This window comes from Falco rusticolus, chromosome 9, assembly GCF_015220075.1.
Source record: "Falco rusticolus isolate bFalRus1 chromosome 9, bFalRus1.pri, whole genome shotgun sequence".
NCBI classification, from domain to species: Eukaryota; Metazoa; Chordata; class Aves; order Falconiformes; family Falconidae; genus Falco; species Falco rusticolus.
This window is the reverse complement of record NC_051195.1, coordinates 47,887,259-47,904,255: the sequence shown is the minus strand read 5'-3', so window position 1 is coordinate 47,904,255 and position 16,997 is coordinate 47,887,259. Positions and strand designations below refer to the sequence as shown.

General features: G+C 46.9%; 1 protein-coding gene across 2 annotated transcripts in view; it reads left to right on the top strand.

Moving 5' to 3' along the window:
* Positions 1-16,997, top strand: part of COL5A1 (collagen type V alpha 1 chain) — a 160,382-nt gene that overhangs the window by 951 nt on the left and 142,434 nt on the right. The gene's annotated exons all lie outside the window — the stretch shown is intronic.

The following is a 16,997-nucleotide window of genomic DNA, read 5'->3' as shown; positions in this document are numbered from 1 at the left end:
GCTTCTGCTCAGGACCCCAAGGCTCACTCTGCACACACACCCCCCCACACACACCACCCCCACCCCCCCAGTCTCCCCAGCCCCAGTAAACCAGGATTTCTCCCTAAAATCCTGGAGCGTTGCAAAAGGAAAGTCTGTGAAGTACCAGATGTGCAACAGCACTAGACATGCAGCCAGAAAAATCCTGGAATGCCTTTTTTTTTTTGTTTTCAAATTTTACAATCATACAGGAGCGAGGCTAAATACTTTTATTTCACTAATTGGCCGCTTTGGGTTTGCAGAGCGGGTTTGGAGAGCTCTGCTTTCCAAATGTCTGCCTTCCCCGGGTGGGCTGTGCAATGCCAGAGCAGGGCAGATGGAGACCGGGAGGTCTGCTGGAAAAGTTTTCCCTGTGTTTTCCCAGTGTTTCCTTGAGTATGGAGCAGACACTTGGAGGCATCGGCTCTTTGAGGGCTTTTGATGTTGTATTTCAAGGGGGGGAAATGCAAAGCGGTTTGTTGGCGATGCTGATTTTTGAAATGGGAAAAGTTAAACTGAGTTCTGCAGGGTAACTCGAGAAACGGAGAAGTGCCCCGAAGAGCTGAGCTGCCTGGGATTCAACTTTCATGCTGAATTTTTGTGTGTTCTGGGTATTTTTTTCTAGGAAGCGGTGTTTGCAGGGTGGTTTGTGTGTTACCAGGACAAACACGTGTGGGATTCTGTATATAGCAGTGTGATTGCCTGAAATTATAATTTCGAGGTTGTTAAATGACCTTAAGGAAGAAAAGGTGGGCGTATGAGGAATGCTTTCATTAATGGCTTGCTTGCAAAGTCTGAGCAAGATGGAAAATTAGTTGCTAGTCAATGAATAAAATGCCTCTAGAACATCACTGTGGGAAAAACTAACGGTGGTCGGAGCTACCACAAGAGTTTTGCTGTACTGTGAAAGTAAGGGACTGTTCGGAGTTCTGTGACTAGAAGAACTCTTCTATCTAGGAGTGATCCTAGCTCATTCCGAGTTCCCCTTTTGCCCAGCCAGCTTGTCAGGCTGCTCTGTTACTTTGTGTTAGTTGAAAACGAATTGCTACCAGTTCAGTTTCAAGGCAAAGATGAAAAAAATTTCCTTTTTCTGTCTATGTGAACGGTTTAATGGTTTTAGAGCATCCGTAGGCATTTTGCCTGTTGGTGAATATCCTTCAGCCAGCTTTGACAGAAGACCCAGCTCCTTTTAGTGGCACCTAGGAACTTTACTAAAACTTTTTGGTCTCACCGCAGCGGTGGGAAGCAGAGGGCTGGCTGGAGCAAAGCTGTGGTGCGTGGCTTGAGAGTTGTTGTAGGGCCAATATGCAGCTCCAAGTAATGCCTCTTGCAATGAAAAGCTCAGAGTTTTCCTAATGAGCCTTTTAATGGGACATCAAATAATTTGGATGAGGGAGGAGTCAGATTGGGACTGCTGATGGCATTGACTAATGCTCTTTATCGCTCTTTTTTTTTTTAATCTTTCCAAGTTCTCTTTGGTTTTATTTCGGCTCAGATTGCTTGTTTCTGTTTCATTTTAGATGGCTTCTCTGTATGGAGAGGTGAATCCTCTCTGTAATCTTAAACAGCAATTTATCAGATGGCTCCAAAGGAAGGGGGAAGACACCTTGCAGAGAGGGTTTCCAGAAAAATATAGAGAAAAATGTCGAAGGCAACACGAACTGAACTGCCTCTGAACACTGCCCTTCCAGCTCAGATTTTCCCATATCTTAACAGATGATGTCACACAAAAATCTAACCCACAGACAAAGTTGGAATCTGCCTCTGCTTTTACAAATCCCTGTAAAATTAAATCAGGTTTCTGGGTGAAAATTTTTGGAAGCAGCAGTTTCCTTTAGTGGCAAAGAAAAGTGTAATAAGAATACATGGCGTGCCCTTTAAAAGAAATAAAAATGCTGGAAATTATGAAGTATCCTGTTACCATCTGTTGCTTTTCTGCTTGGCTCTTCCCCAGTCATCTAGAGTGAACTAAAAAAAAATAATCTTTATCCAGCCAGTTAGAAGTGTTTTGTTTAATATTTTGCCAATCAAAAGTGTTGATATTGTTTTACAAGAAGAAATATGACTTTATAAGTCTGGAATTGGTGGCACATCTGATTTCCAGTGTAAAACCTGGATTGTGCTGTCAATGAATTGCCAGATTGGAACAGGGCTTTAACTTAAAAGCACCCAGCTGTTGAACATGCCCCGGCCAGGGGACACAGCAGAGGCATTCAGCTGAGGTAATATATTATTCTCCCATGTAAGCTGGGGTCAAGAGGGAAACTTTGCTGACCCTTCCCTTCGGGTTGGTTTTTGAAGGCTGCTCCTGCGCTCGCTGCCCTGCGGTGCTGTAGCCATGCTGGATGCGGGAGCTGGTTTCAGAGTCGCGGCCAACAAGATGGCTCCCACCAAAGCTGATGGGAATTTTAGCTCTTCACTCTGAAGCATCACAGTGTTGCCTGGGCAATCGCTTACTGAGGACTGAAGAAATTCCATTTCATCTCTGGTCTTTAGGGGTAGCTCTAAGGCAAAAACCTGCTGAAGAGTTGCTAATTCTTGGCATACAAAGAGGGACAAAAGTGTGGACTCGCCCGCTGGCGTTGCTCGCTCAGGTCTGTAACGCAGCATCCTTCACATATACAACTTCTTTTTACCAATAAAAAAGGTCTGTAATGCTGGATCCTCACGTATACAACCTCTTTGAACCCAATGAACAAAACTGGCTTGGTGTTACTCCTGCTGCTTGCAGACATGGTCTGCCCCAGAACAAATAGGTACCATCAAGGGGATGTGCATCCTTATTTTATATGGGTACTGTCCCTGCCCCTTACGCTTCGTTGTCAGAGATGGACTTATCAGGTTCATTCCTTTTTGAAATCTAGAGCAACTCGTAACTAGTAGGTTCCTGTCTCCCCAGGGGCAGGACACAAGGAAATGGAATGAAGCTGTGTCGGAGGCTTAGACTGGACGTTAGGAAAGGCTCCGCACTGCAGGTGGCCAGGGACTGGATCAGGCTCTCCAGGGAGGTGGTCACAGCACCAAGCCCGTCAGAGTCCCAGGAGCATCTGGATGATGTCCCTGGTCATATGGTTTATTTTTAGGTAGTCCTGCGAGGAGCAGGGAGTTGGACTCTGATCCTAATGGGTCCTTTCCAACCTGAGATCTGTATGTGGTGACTTGCAGTCAGATCACAGTGTTGCAGGGGTTGTATCAACATCTGTCAGAAGCCTTTGGGGTGTAACTCGGTGATGGGGCTCCTGCTTTGATCTCCCACCTCTTGCTGTGGGAGGGTGATGCAGATGCGGAGGTGTGAGCCTTATTCAACTGGGTGTAGCCTACTGGTAGCTCCCAAGAAAAGACAGAGTGCCATTTCTCTGTGTATGGCACCAGCAGCTGTGCTGTAGACTATGTTCAACATAAAAGTTTTAATTCTCTAGCACCTTTTCTTTTTCTCAGAACTCCAACATGAAAATCTTTGCCACTGTCCCAGAGGCCCGGACCCTTAATGGCACGTAGGTGTCCTATAACCCTCTGTAGCACGTACCCAGTTGCTTTTCTTCAGACACTGAAGATGTGGTCTGGTGCTGCCTGTCCATCCCTGCTTTGGTGATTCAAAGTTTCCCTGTCTGTCCTGCAGCCTGGTTTCAGGGCACAGGCTTAGAGTGTGTGTTCTCACAACTGCTTTGAATTACTGATCTGATCTCAAAGATGAAACAAAGCGTTGCGACAGATGCTGAGAAGCAGAAGGCGCTGCTTTGGCACATGCCAGTAACGCAGAGGCATTTGTGTGAAGTACCATTTGTAGATGCGTTTTAGGTAATCTGAGTTTTGTCTGGACTTCAGAAGTAAATCTGTGGGAGTACTTTCCAGGAAACTGCTCTTCAGTTCTGAGTTTTTCTCTTCTGTGGAGGTAAAACGAATTAGCAATTATGTCTTTTCAACAATTACTTTTCTTAGCTTTTTGTCTTATGCCCTGACTTTCGGACGTGCTCCCTGTGCGCTCTCTCTCCCCATGCTATCTGGATGCTGGGGCTGCACCGCAAATCTTGCCCTTCCCAAAGCAGGTGGAGGATGGATGCCAGTCACTCTTTGTGAACGTGAAAGTCTACGCTTGGGAAGACGGCACAGAGCAATACTGCTGTGAACGCTTCCCCACGAGCAGATTGAGGATTAGGGGCTTTCTGGCCCAGCAAATCTACAAGGGGTAATGAAGGGGGGGAGGGGGGGCGCAGACCAGCAGGTCCTTGGGGAAATGGTGTATGTAAAACAAAAAGAAAAAAGAAAAGTTCTCAAATGAAGGTATCACCATGGTGATTGATGCTTTTACTATTTATGTGTTTGTGTGGTTGCTTGTGGCTATGTCTGGAGAGCGGTGGGACCTGGGAAAAGCGGGCAGCTGAGCCCGGCAGTTGTTGGCTGGCAGCAAACGCCTCGGGTGTGGAGATGGGTCCAGCACTTTGTTCAAACAAATGGTGCAGGTGTGGGCTGTTTGGCCTTAAAGGACTTCCAAAGGGTCATGTTAGGGCCCTTGCTGGTGGCCGCTGGCATTAAGACAGTCTGCGTATGGCATGGTTTGGGGTGGAGGTACCCAGGTCCAGGATGATTTGGGAAGAGCGATTCCATTCGGAGCTCATGCTCTGCTGTCGCGTGAATTGACTTTGAAGTGCAGCAGCCCCTAAGAAGGGGGAAATCCCTGCTGCGTTACAAGTATAAATTTGGCACTTCATCATGTATGTACACACTCGCCCACGTATGCTCTTGCCTGGTTTGTTTAGCAGGAGTCCTATCCTCAGGATGCAGCTATCATTTCATAAAATGAATTATGCTGCAGAGAAAGGTTTAAAACATTGTTTGGGTTCTGTTGAAGACTTGAGTATAACTCTTCAGTATGTAGGTTTGGTAAATGGAAACTGCTGTTTGAAAAGAGAAGAATTGTCTGGGAAGTAAACCAGGAAGGAACCACAAAACATACCTCTTCCCAGACTTCTTTTCATGTAGAGGAAGACTTCTTCCACTCCCTGTTCTGCACTTTTTATCCAGCGTAGGCTCTACTCATACTTAGGAAAGCCCTGACTGTGCTGCAAGTCTCCGATATTGCTACTGCTGAGGATATTTTGGGAATGCTGAGGCTTTAAACAGTCATCTGCTGGAGCTGGGTCAAATTTAAGTTCTGCAGGATTTGTCCCAAAGTAAAAGTCTGTGTCAGAGGTGGGTGCGCCTGTGATTTATGCCGCTTCTGGAGTTCAGCTGGATAACCTGATAACCTTCACCAGTTTCCCTGCACTACCTTTATAGGTCCTTGACTTTTAACTTCTCAGTGCGGAGCACAGCCATCTGTCTTGGCTATACAGCAAGCGTGTTTGATATAAGCAGTAGGGCCCGGTACTGGCATTGTGCTGGGAGAGACCCTGTCCCCACAAAAGGGGGTCCCCCTTGGATCAACTGATGTGCTGGGGAGCCCCAAGGGAGGGCTGGTGTAACCAAAAGCTCTCGTTCTACTGAAGCATGGAAGTTTCATGGTGCTTGGTTGTGTTCTGGATTGGGACTGCTCAGTGCCTTTTTGGGCTCTTCTTACTTTTATTTGGATTTATCTCTGGTTTTGGCCCCTTCGGAGTGCAGCTATTGCAGAGCTGTCAGGAATAGCAGTCTGAAGATGTTGGTTAGGTTTTTATTCCCTGCTAATGGCATGGTGGCTTGCTGGGGAGGTTTTGGGAGATTTTTGGGAAGGGAAACCCTTCCAGGTGGACACTGTCTTGTGCTTTCTTGAGAAGGCAGCCTCGCATCTGTATCAGGAAACAGTTCCATTACCGAGTTTGGCTGTCCCCCTTTGGCTGAGCATCAGCAGTGGTGTCCTGAGCTAGCAGCTTGGTTCTTCGGCTGTGGGTGGAAATCCTTGACCAAGGCAAGCTGAATGCAGTCTTCAGATCCTCAAGATATTTTTTTCCTGCCTCCTGTTTTTTGCCTGTTACCTGCTTAAACCTTTGGCTGTTGCCAATCTAGGCAGTGCATTCCCTCTTCTTTGCCTTCCTAGCTTGCATGAGGAAGGTTCCTGGGACAGTCTTCTCCAGTTGCAGCCAAGCCTTGCTGTGTATCAAAGATTCTATTCTTAGGAGCTAGACTGGAGCTTATGTGATAGGTACTGAGATTGTAAGCTGGTGTTTTTTTCTTAAAAATAAAATAAACCTTTGTGTGAAGCAAAGAAAAAACAACAGTATGGGAACAACGAGCAAAACCAGGAAAAAAATTGAGACATGAAAGAATGGAAAAATTTTGTTGAAATCTAATGTTATATGGAAAAATCTTAGGTTGGCAACATGGTACAATTAGCCACTGGGTTACTCTTGGCAAGTTTTAAGGCTCTTGAAACGAAGCCTAGCACTGAGTGAGCCATCCAAATGATGTCGTGGTTTCTCTGTGGACGTGTCTGGAAAGTCTTTAGAACTAAAATAAATAAATGAAGGAGCTACACAAAAGGCATTTTTGAGGTTGGTTGCTCTGAGTCTGGGCTCTTTTTCTCCAGAAGCAACAGGATTCTTAGCATCATCTGGAAGCTTTCAGAATGTTGAGAGACGTTTGAAACTATGAAAATGGTATTAATGCTTTTACAATGCTGGAGTTTTCCTTCAAGATTGTGTAATAAGCTGGAGAGAAAAAGGATCGTTTGGGGATCGAATGAATGGGATGAGCTACCTCTGTGCACACTCCTAACCTCTGCAGACTTTCTCCCAGCCCTTAGGCAAGTCTGTCTCCTGTGCCCTGGGGCCTGATCCTGTCTCCCCATATGGAACCTGGTATTGAGGTGTTGCTTTAATACATGTTTGATGCTGATACACCAACAACATATATTTTCAAGCACTGGAGCCTTCTAAGAGTTCCTTTTCATCCCTGTGCCTCAGGTTGTGTTAGTGGTTGTGGTCTAGGAGTTTTCTACTTTAAAAATACTTTTCCTCTCTGGGATGGTGTTTTCCTGTCTAGCAACAGTAGTGCCTCACATTGCAAATCCAGGAGGTTATTTGGAGTTTTTCTTTAGATTTGGGCAGATTCCTTGCAGATTGGTAGTGTAGGTTACAATACAGACCACTATGCTGTTCTATTGACTGTTTTCGGAACGCTTTGAAGAATTGGTTTTATACATGAAATCCAAAGCCTGCAGATCTCTTGGGGCATCCACATGCTTCAGTTTACTGGGGGGGGAAAAACTCTTTGGAAAGTGGAGGGATGGCGATGGAAGCAGGGTGCTGGATATCCCTGTGGGGTTTTGCATGTGAAGCCTGTGCTGTGGGCAGGAAGAGGAGGCCAGGTAAGCTGCTGTCAGTCCGTCTGTTAGCTGGCTTTGGGGTGGCGAAACTCAACAGTTTTGCTGATGTGAGAAAGTAATTCCTGGGTATTTTGTTGAGGAGTGTTCTGCCGCAGGCTGTGGGCTAAGTGCGTTCATCCTGACAGGGTGGGTTTGATTCCTTGAGATGTCTCCTATGCCTGATGCTGTATTCCTGGGGTGCTCAGCCCTGCTGCTCTAGGGTCACTGGAGAAACATTTGAAGACCAAACCCCATTCTTCCTGTGCTCAGGGGCAGCTTTCCATTAGCCTCAGCAGTGTCCAGGTGTCACCCGAAGGAGCTAGGCACCCTGTTTTCTTATGAGGGCTGAGGGTCACCTTTGGGGGTGGGGGCTTTTGTTCTCCTTGGGAAGCAGCAGCTTGCTGAAGACCTGAATGATCTGCCAAGCTTAGATGCATCAGATCTTACTGTCAGCTGGGGATGACCCTGTATGCCATCCCTGCCTGGACCAAGCTCTGCATCTGCAGCCAGGGAGATGCTAATTCTTTCAGAATAAATAAAAAGCAGTAAGTTTTCCCCTGGCTCAGCTTTTTAAGCAAACTGTTGAAAGCCCTTTTCCTTCCTTGTTTTTCTGCGCTTCGCTGCTGTAACTTGCAAAGATGGGGGAGTTTGCAGCTCTGCTGGAAGTGTTGTAAGAAGTTGATGGGGGGGAAAACTCCTAAAGAGAAGAGAGGTCACGAAGGGGTCTGCTGGAGTTCCTGCTTGAAGGGACTGTCAGGCAGTTTTAGTGGCCAGATTTAGAGTTTCATTTGCACGTCAGCTGGAGTTTCTATTTTTTGAGTATGGATATATAGGAAGAGCTGTTCGTTGGCTGAGCTCATGTATCCTCATGGAGACCTCTGCTGTTCCTCCCTCCACCCCCTTTTTTGTTTCCAAGACAATACTTTAGTAAGAATTCACTGCAGCTGAATTCCTGGAGATGACACTGCCAGATTCCCAGGATCTTTCGTACTCCTGCAGCATTGTACACAGTGATTTTTGGTGCAGCTCATTCAGCTGCACCCCTCGAATACAAAGTTAGTGGTTTGTATGGTCTTTGAGCGGGCTCATCCTAGATGTGCTGGAATATCTACTCTGCTCTTGTCTGCTGCAGGGTAGAGATTTGGTCTGAGGGCTGCAGTTCACCAGCTGAATAATGAATGCATTGTTTGTATGCCCTTATTTCCAGCTTGCACCATTAAAAGTGAATAGAAAGGTCAAGGAGATGAGTCACTGTGAATACAAGTGTCATTCTGCTCAGAAGAAATGGAAAAAAAGGAGCTTCCAAGTGAGGTGTTTCAGCTGGTGCCAAACAGCTCCGTTTCACTGTACTTTCAGGGAGTTACAAGAGTGAATCTCAGCTGAGATCTGCTGAAGTGTTGAAGCACCTACAAGTGAGTGAGGGGCTGGAGATGGGGTTCGGCAGCTGCAGTGGCCGGGGGCTCCAAAGGCTGATGTAGGCTGTGTGCAGAAACTCAAGGTGATGGTCTGGAAGCATGGGACTCATTGCTGCTCTTTTGCAAAACAAACAGCTGGAGCCTGCAGTATTAGTAAGCTCTTGTGCTCAGCTTTATACACCCAGTGGTACCCAGAAGAAAAGGCCACCTCCAGACTGATGTGTAGAGCCCCAATACTCAGCCAGGCTGCTTTCCTCCAAGACTTAGAGCGAGGGTTATTAGTGTTACGAAAGTGCTTTGGTGGGACGGTATTACCTCTTGAAATGTTGGTGAGGAAATGTGTGCACCTTGAGCAACGGGTGTCAGCAAGGCCATAGCTCGGTTCCTGCACCATCCCAGGGGACAGAGCTGCAGCGCTGGAGCAGGGTGGTGGCATCTGTGAGCTACAGCGTGCCTGGAGGTACGCAGGGGCCCATCCCTTGCCTTGGCCCTAGTAAATGCCCAGCGGTAAATTAAGCTTTTTTAATTTCCTGCCCAAAAGCTTCATTTGACAAGCCCCAGGCAGCTGGTTAACCACACTGGCAGAGTGCTGAAAACAGAAATGTGGCTCGTGGGTCGCACGTGTGGAAGGGGGAGTGGTGAGCTGTGGATGGGCTGATGCCAAGTGGGTGGGATAGGATGGGGACCTGGTCGGAGTTTTCCTTTAATTGATACTGCTGGGGTAACTTCAATAAAACAGCAGTGGTGGCCAGGAGGCCAGAAAATAGAAGCCAGTTCAGAAGTTGTTAATGTTTGGGTTGTTTTTTTGTTGTGTGTGTTTTTGTTTGGTGTTTTTTTGTTTTTTTTTTTAAATGGGGTAGAGTTTCTTTAAGTCACGGGCTCCTGTGCCTGTGGGTTTCCTTTTGCACATGGCTGAAATACCCTCCTTTGGGGTGATTAGCATTTTGTCTAATTGCATTTCACTGTCCTGGAAAGGAAACATCCACAGTTCATTTGAGATGGTGCTGTGCTGTGGCAGACACCCCTGCGTATTGTCTAGCACCACTTTGGTGGTTTGGCAGAACTTGGATCCTGAGAGATGTTACATAAAAATATTTACGTTTTTGATTTCTAGCCATTGGATTTTTCCTGTTCTGAGGTCACTTCTCCGGTGTAAAACAGATATTCCTCCAAAAATAACTAAAGCTTTTAAGAATTTAAGAGTTTTGATTTATCCTCCTCCATCAAAATACACCTTTGGTAGAAAATTAAGCCAACCGTTCCTCTTGCCCATCTAATGCAAGATCATTTCCGTAAACAACTTCAAAATGAATTTGCCAGTTTAGCTTTGATCCAAGGTGGCTGAAAATTCAGCACAAATTCCATTTGATCTCAAATGGCTGGGAACTGGGAGTCATTTGCTAGTGATGCAATAGCATATGATGCTGACTGAGGGCTGTAGTAAGGCAGGAGTTGATGGCTTGTAGCTCATGTGTGGGAGGACTGTGCCTGGTTTGTGTGGTGAAGCATTGGGACTATAACCCTTGTGGTGGTATTGCATGGAAGTTAAAGATTTCTGCAGATGGATGAGGTGGGTGGTAGGTGCGTTTGGCTGCTGATAGGCAGGGGATAGCTTCTGGCAGCATCTGAGATGCCTGGGGCCAGTAGAGCTGCTCTGTGCTTGCTGGCGTGTGACTCGGTGAGAGCCAGCGTGCAGGAGGAGCCTGCTGCAGGGCAGGAGCCACGCTGGACGTGCCCCTGGAGGGTTCTCCCTGGAAGATACGAGGCTGTCCATCCCCAGAGTACAGCATCTGTTCTCTGCCCATGGGCTGCTCAGTGTCTCATCTTGGAAAGCTGTTGATTCCTTGAAGGATAAGAACTGCTTGCCTGGAGCCCTGTGGCTGCAGATGCTTTTCTTGTTGAGGCCGATGTTTTTCTCTTGATCCCCTTGGGTATTCTGCTTTTTGTAACAGGGAGGGCAGATCAGTAAGAATCGCCTCATCGTTTCTGTGCTCCAAAAGCGTCGTGAGGGTGGGAAGAAGAAGCGGCTTTCTTCCTGGTCACTGCCTTTGGCACTCGCTGGTGAGTGCTCATACAGGAAAACTGCTAGGAATGTTCTCTCGCAAGGGTTTGCAGGGATCGGGAGAGGCATATTATCACGTCTTGTACACTTCGGGAGAAAGTCCCTCACTCTGCCTCTCTCAAATGTTTAAATTAAAACAATCTGTCTTTCTGCATCTGTTGGATGCTTTCCTTGCTGACCTCAGGAGCAGGGACCGAGAGGAGAAGCAAACAGACCCCAGTGCTTATTAATGGACTATAGCTTTTTTGTTTTTAAATTTCAGTCCTGATTCCCTGCAGGATGCAAAACAGAAGAAAACAATAAGGGCCGTATCTGTTCTGGAACCATCAATTTTCCCAGTGCTCTGTAATTAAAGAGCTATATCAGGAAGCAGTGAAGACTTTATGTGCTGGAGGCTATTGTCTTACAAGACTATGTATAGAAAAGGCAGCAGGCATGCTTAACCCTTCTGCCAGGGCCGGCACGGAGGGTGAAGTCCTCTGCAGTGTCTCACCATCCTTTTCTTTCCCAGCCACAGACACATTCCCGCAGCAGGGTCTGACTCTCGGATGGTCCCCGTGAGCACTTCGCAGGGCAGGATCAGCCCTTTGCTCCCCCAGTGCATGGGGAAGTGTGGTGAGAAGCCCGGCGACCTTTGGCACACAGCAGCGCCCAAGGATGCTGGATGCAGTGCTTTGTATCCAGCCTCTGAACGGAGCCACAGCCCCTGCTTAGGGAATTCCAGTGCACCAAGGGGGAAAGCATCCCTGTGTGTGAGCCAGGAGGTTTGGTCCGACCCTTTGGCACTTACACGCTGAGTTTTGCCTTGGCCCAAGGCCCTGTGGTGGGGCAGATGCAGGGGTTTTGCTGCTTGGCTGCGTGTCCAGCTCTTGCAGCACTGTGCTGTTGCAAGAGTCTGTCCACGTGGAGCTGCCGAGAGGATGCGGGCTGGGACCCGGCTCCTGTGGACCTTGGGAATTTAGGCAGTGAAGTTGCATAGCATCGTCAAGCCTAAATTCCAAACCAACCCTTCGTCTCTTTTCTACTACTGCTTTTGACTTGCCTTTGTTGCCCACAGGCCTGTGGTTTTTTGGCAGTTTATGGAGCATTTTACGTAGCGGTTGGGATTCAGCCTAGGAAAATGCAGTGTGATTTCTTGTGGCAATGGGGAATAGGCTTGGATAACACCAAGCTGGTTGAGATTTTTCCTACGGAATATGAACCAGAACAAAAGTGGAGCTTGTTTTGGGTGTGGAAATGTCTGTGAAGAACTTTGAGTTCCTCATTGGAAGGTACTTAAGATTTCACACCAATAAACTTAGAGATGCTCTGAAACTCTCGGAGTCAGAACATCAGTTAAAGATGTTCTGCACATTTAGAGTAACCGAGTAAACCAGCGTGCTTCTCTGCCTGCAGCTCCTTTCTCCAAAGCCTTGGCCAGACAAGCCGGGGCCCTCCTTGCCCTGGGGACACTCATCCCAAATAACGAACAGACATGCTGCTAAAATGAGCACCATTCCTGTGAGCCTGGAAATAGCAGAGTCTCTGCTGCTTGAGCAGAGCTGGCCAATTTGTGGCCTGGGACTAAGCTTTTTATGGATGAAACTGAAACATCTGCTTTTGGGGGTGCGTGTGAAATCTGCCACTTCTTTGCTTTAGCTTATGTGGCCTCTGAAGAACCTGGGTGGGATTTCTATATACAGGTTCTATTTATATATATATCTATATATCTCTCCAGGTTCTATTTCTATAGGGGCCCCCTATACCTGCTCCTGTTGTGACTTGTGGGTCAAGTTGATTATTTTTCTGATGATGGTGAAATGCCCAGCCTCGGAGTAGCTTATAGGAAATTTTAGTCAATGGAAAGGCTGAAAATAGATGTGGGAGGCGAGGGGGAGCTTCTATGAAACTGAAATGGGTTCTGTTCTGCTGAGGACCGAAAGGTACAGATGTGCCCCAGGAAATGTATCTGGGGGAATGGATCAGTTTCAACAATTTTCTTTCCATTTTTGTGAGCAATGAATAGTAGCGGAGGGGAGTGTTAGTGCAGGCAGGTATGTCATGCCTGTGTAATGTCAGTCGACACAGGATTAAATAAGGCATGTGGAAAATTCTTCTAGGAAGGAAAGCCTAGTGAGAAATAATCACTGGAGAACTCATGAGGTGAAACAACCTGCTCTGGACAAGCCACAGTCCTAATCTGGCCCCCTGGTAATCTGCCAAGTGATGGATCAGCCTTTTGGAAGTGGCATACTTGGCACAGGTGAGGCTTGCACCCAGCCCCAGAGCACCCCCCGGCCCTGAAAGCAGCTCTGCCTTGCCACGCTCTGACGTGTCTCACCGTGTACGAAGCCTCCTAGGGTGAGTGGAGGAAGGGATGGATGCGGTGCAGGAGCTGCTCCGTGCGGCCAGATGTCAGTGCCTCTTGGAGAGGAGGCAGTTGCCACTGGAGGAACTAATGCTCCACCAAGGACTAATGGGTGTGAGAAGCAGAAACTCTTTGCCTTTGTACTGAGGCCTGCAGTATGGTTATTTTAGATGTTTGCAGAAGCAAGAGTGCAGGGCTGAACAAGGAGGACTTGTGTGCACTGTGGCTCCAGCCTTGGTGGAGCCTTTTCATACAGGCTGCTTGGTCCTGGTTAGTGTTAAACTCCTGTTTCAAGCCACCAAGCTCAGCGATGCTTACACTGGGGTTATGGCTGCTTTGAATTAACAGTATGAATGTCCTGTTTTTCATATGAAGTTATTTTACTATCTGTGCATATAGCAATGGATTTGCAACTGGAACTTCCCTGTGTGCACGTCCAGATGCTTTTGGCAGGAGTGGGCAGGAGCAGCCAGGTTGGCACTGGTAAAGGGCAGAGTCCTTTCCAAACTCTCATGGGTTTGAGTCTTGTATAGCTGTTGTTGTATTTCCTAGGATGACTGTCTTAATATCAAAGGGAATGCCTCTTCCCTTCTTGCTCTGGAAAAGATATCTTGGCATGTTAATGAAGGGAAGAGGAACATACTGTAAGTGACCTCTGCACTTTTGTAAGGACAAAATTTCTTTTCCTGTAGCTGTGAAAATTCTGTCTTCCCTTTGAGTAATAAATGAGGGCCTATAAAATGTACACAGATTACTTTTAAGCTATTATGTATACCCCAGTACAAAGTACTATACATATTGCTTATTTTAGCGATGGAGAGAATATCAAGCATGCTCCGTGTATAAATCAGTCTTCTCAAAATATACTGATAACTCTTCTTGGCATTTGCCTTGTCTCCAGTTTCCCAAATATTTTTCTTACCACATTTGGCCACTTCCACTACTCAATGTGCCTTTTGCTCATCTGTATGATGAGTGGTGCTGGGCTGCTGTACTTGTCTGCATGGATTGATGCCTTAATCTGTCATTTACCTTTTCTCTATATATGTAAAAATACCAGACATTACCTACACACATTCACGAGTGGATGCACAAATGATTGGAAGTGTCAGCATGCACTTTTCCAGATGGTGGAAGCATGTTCCTTCATTTATTTCAAATGTCAGACTCAATGAAATTAATTACAGCCAGACTTGAACTGAAGCGATGGAGTGATATTTGTCTCAATTTCACCAGCGTGGAGTGAAGCTGCATGTTCCGTAGCAGAAACAGCCTTCGGGAGTCGAAATGCAATCACCAAACTATGTGACTTCAGCAATGTATGGATCTGGATTTGCAGCAGGATGACCAGCCTTTGTGTGCCTTCATGGGGATTGCTGGGTTTGGCCTTGGTAGGGAGAGATGTCTTCTGGGGGAAGAATGGCTCGGTGACTGAAAGAATCATAGAGCGGGTTGGGTTGGAAGGGACCCTAAGGGTTATCTAGTTCCCATTTGGATTTCTCCTCTGCTGCGCACGGCAGGAATGCAGCAGCTTGCCTGGGAAGGGCCTTGCTGGTGCCCTCCTTGTGGCTGCAGTGCCGGGATGCCTGCATCTCTTGCACTCCAGTGAGCTCTAAATCTACCCTTAATCTTCTTAATCTTGCCCTTCTACTTTATCTGCAAGAGGATGCTGGTGGGGTTTTTATTTGCAAGATGTCTTGGTAAGTTCTTAGGCTCTTTGGGAATAGGAATTGTAGCAGGGTTGTAGAGAAGTTGCTGTGGTCAGATGCTGGCAGAGCTCCAGGGATTAACACTAGATTTGGGTGCCCGAGTTAGGGCAATGAAGGACTCAATTTCAGCTGAACAGCTCTCTGGATGAGAGCTCTGAGCTCTTGGCGCTTTGGGAAACTGGGGTGGGTGAGTCTCAGGACAGTCCTGTTGAAATCCAAGCAATAACAGAAAATGTAGTTCTTGGTTGCTGCCGTTTCACTCCTGGGGTCTGTTTGCGTCGTGGCTACCCTTGTTCTGGGAATGCAGCAGAGCTCCGGGGAGTTGCTCGGTATTTCATGCAGCCCCTGGGTGGGAGGCAGAGCCGAGAGGCTTTGTAGAAACAATGACTGTGCATGTATGCTGAAGTGTTTGTGTTCCACCCTGCATTTTGCCTTGTATAAAAAGAGAGGGTGTTCTTGTAAAGGATTTTTTAGAGAATACCTGCTAATAATCCTTTGCATTTCTCAAACACCCTTGTTCCACTTTTCAGAAGATACCTTGCAGCAGTTCTTTAGGCAGATTGCCAGTTTACGGTTTACCTGAGGGAAACATCTTATTTAATCCCTAGATTAGAAATTCCCCCATTCTTAACCTCATGGTCCTTGTGCCTCTCTGTCTGTTACCTGGGCCTGATACTTTCTCTTCCTCAGTGGCCAATTTTCCCAGTGTCTCTCCCAAGACAATTCGTGAGCCCTCCCTTGCCTACCATACCCGGAAAAATAAACAGCCCCGTCTCCTTTTGCCCTCTATTGTTTCTCTCTTTTGTGCTAAGTACAGTAATGCCTCTGAGCTACCCCAGGGCTCCTGCGTTCCCATGCCTTCCCCATCCCTCTCACAAAGGACCTCTTTTTCTCCCTGCCTTCTGGGTGTTGGGGCTCGGCAAATATGTGCCAGCGACCCTTTGCTCTGTATGAAAATAGCCCCTGCCTTTTTGTAGCTGTCACTTATTTTTGCTCCTTTAATTAGACTTGATCCTGCTTGTATTTTTCTCCTTTGACCCTTTCTTTTTACCTCGGCGACTAAAGTTTTTGAAAAGTTTTTCAGCTCCCTTTCTACCTGTGCATACCCAGCTGTGCTGGCTCACACAAGTCTTCTCTCTTTGGATTAAGTTGGAAGGAACTTTAATTGCAAGGCTCCAAACTTTCCCAAATATTTCCTGCTTGTGTTGTAAAGCTCCCCTGGGATGGGACTGCACACTTGTAGTTCGGATTATCTTTCCATCTGCTTTTGCCTAAAGCTGGCAGCTATTTGTGACTCCCTCAAATACTTGCCTCCATGGGTATTTTAATACTGCTGTCATCTTTGAATTTGAAATATTCTTACTCAGTGGCATCTTCATTCATCCTGGCTGGCTGCTTTTCAAGGATCACGTCCAAACAAAGGACCTGATAACTTCTCATGTGCCAACTGTCATGTGCTGAGGCTGTGGTTTCTATATGTGTAGGAGAAGGATCATTCCCTGCAATGAATTACCCACTTCTGTAGGACTTCAGTGGAGTGATCCTTATTTACACCACATGAGGATCTGCTGTGGTATCCTGGTTATGTACAGCTGAGCTGTTTTCCCACCTCATCAATATCTCATTAATCAATCCCCCTTCTGCTGCTGATCAAAGCCCTGGCCATCACACAGGCACAGACTTATCTGAGAAAACACTTCCAGCTCTGTTCTCGGTGACCACCCTGGAATGCAGCATCCCTCAGTCACCTGGCTACTTTTATGGTCCCCAGCCGAACTGCTGCTTGCCTTGTCAGCCAGCTGCTTTAGAACATCTCTGCAGGTCCAGCGTCATCCTCTGTCTTCCACTCTTCAGCCACCTGTGCTGTTGCCTTGGGCTGGTACCAATGGTGGCTGCTGCCACGTGGGGTGGAGGTGATGTAGGCTGGCAATATTTCCAAATGTATCTGAGTCAGCTGTCCTTCCAGAGCATCCCTGTATGTCCCTTCCCTCCTGAAGGCCTCTATCATTTTGATGCCTTTGCCAGGATGATGCTTTTACTTATTTCTGAGTGCAAGGTGTGCTTGGCAGAGGAGATCGGTGTTGCATGCAGTTTAACCATGGTGCTTTCTAGAGAAAAACAAACAAAAAACAAAACAAAACAAACAAAAAAAAACCCCAAAACAACC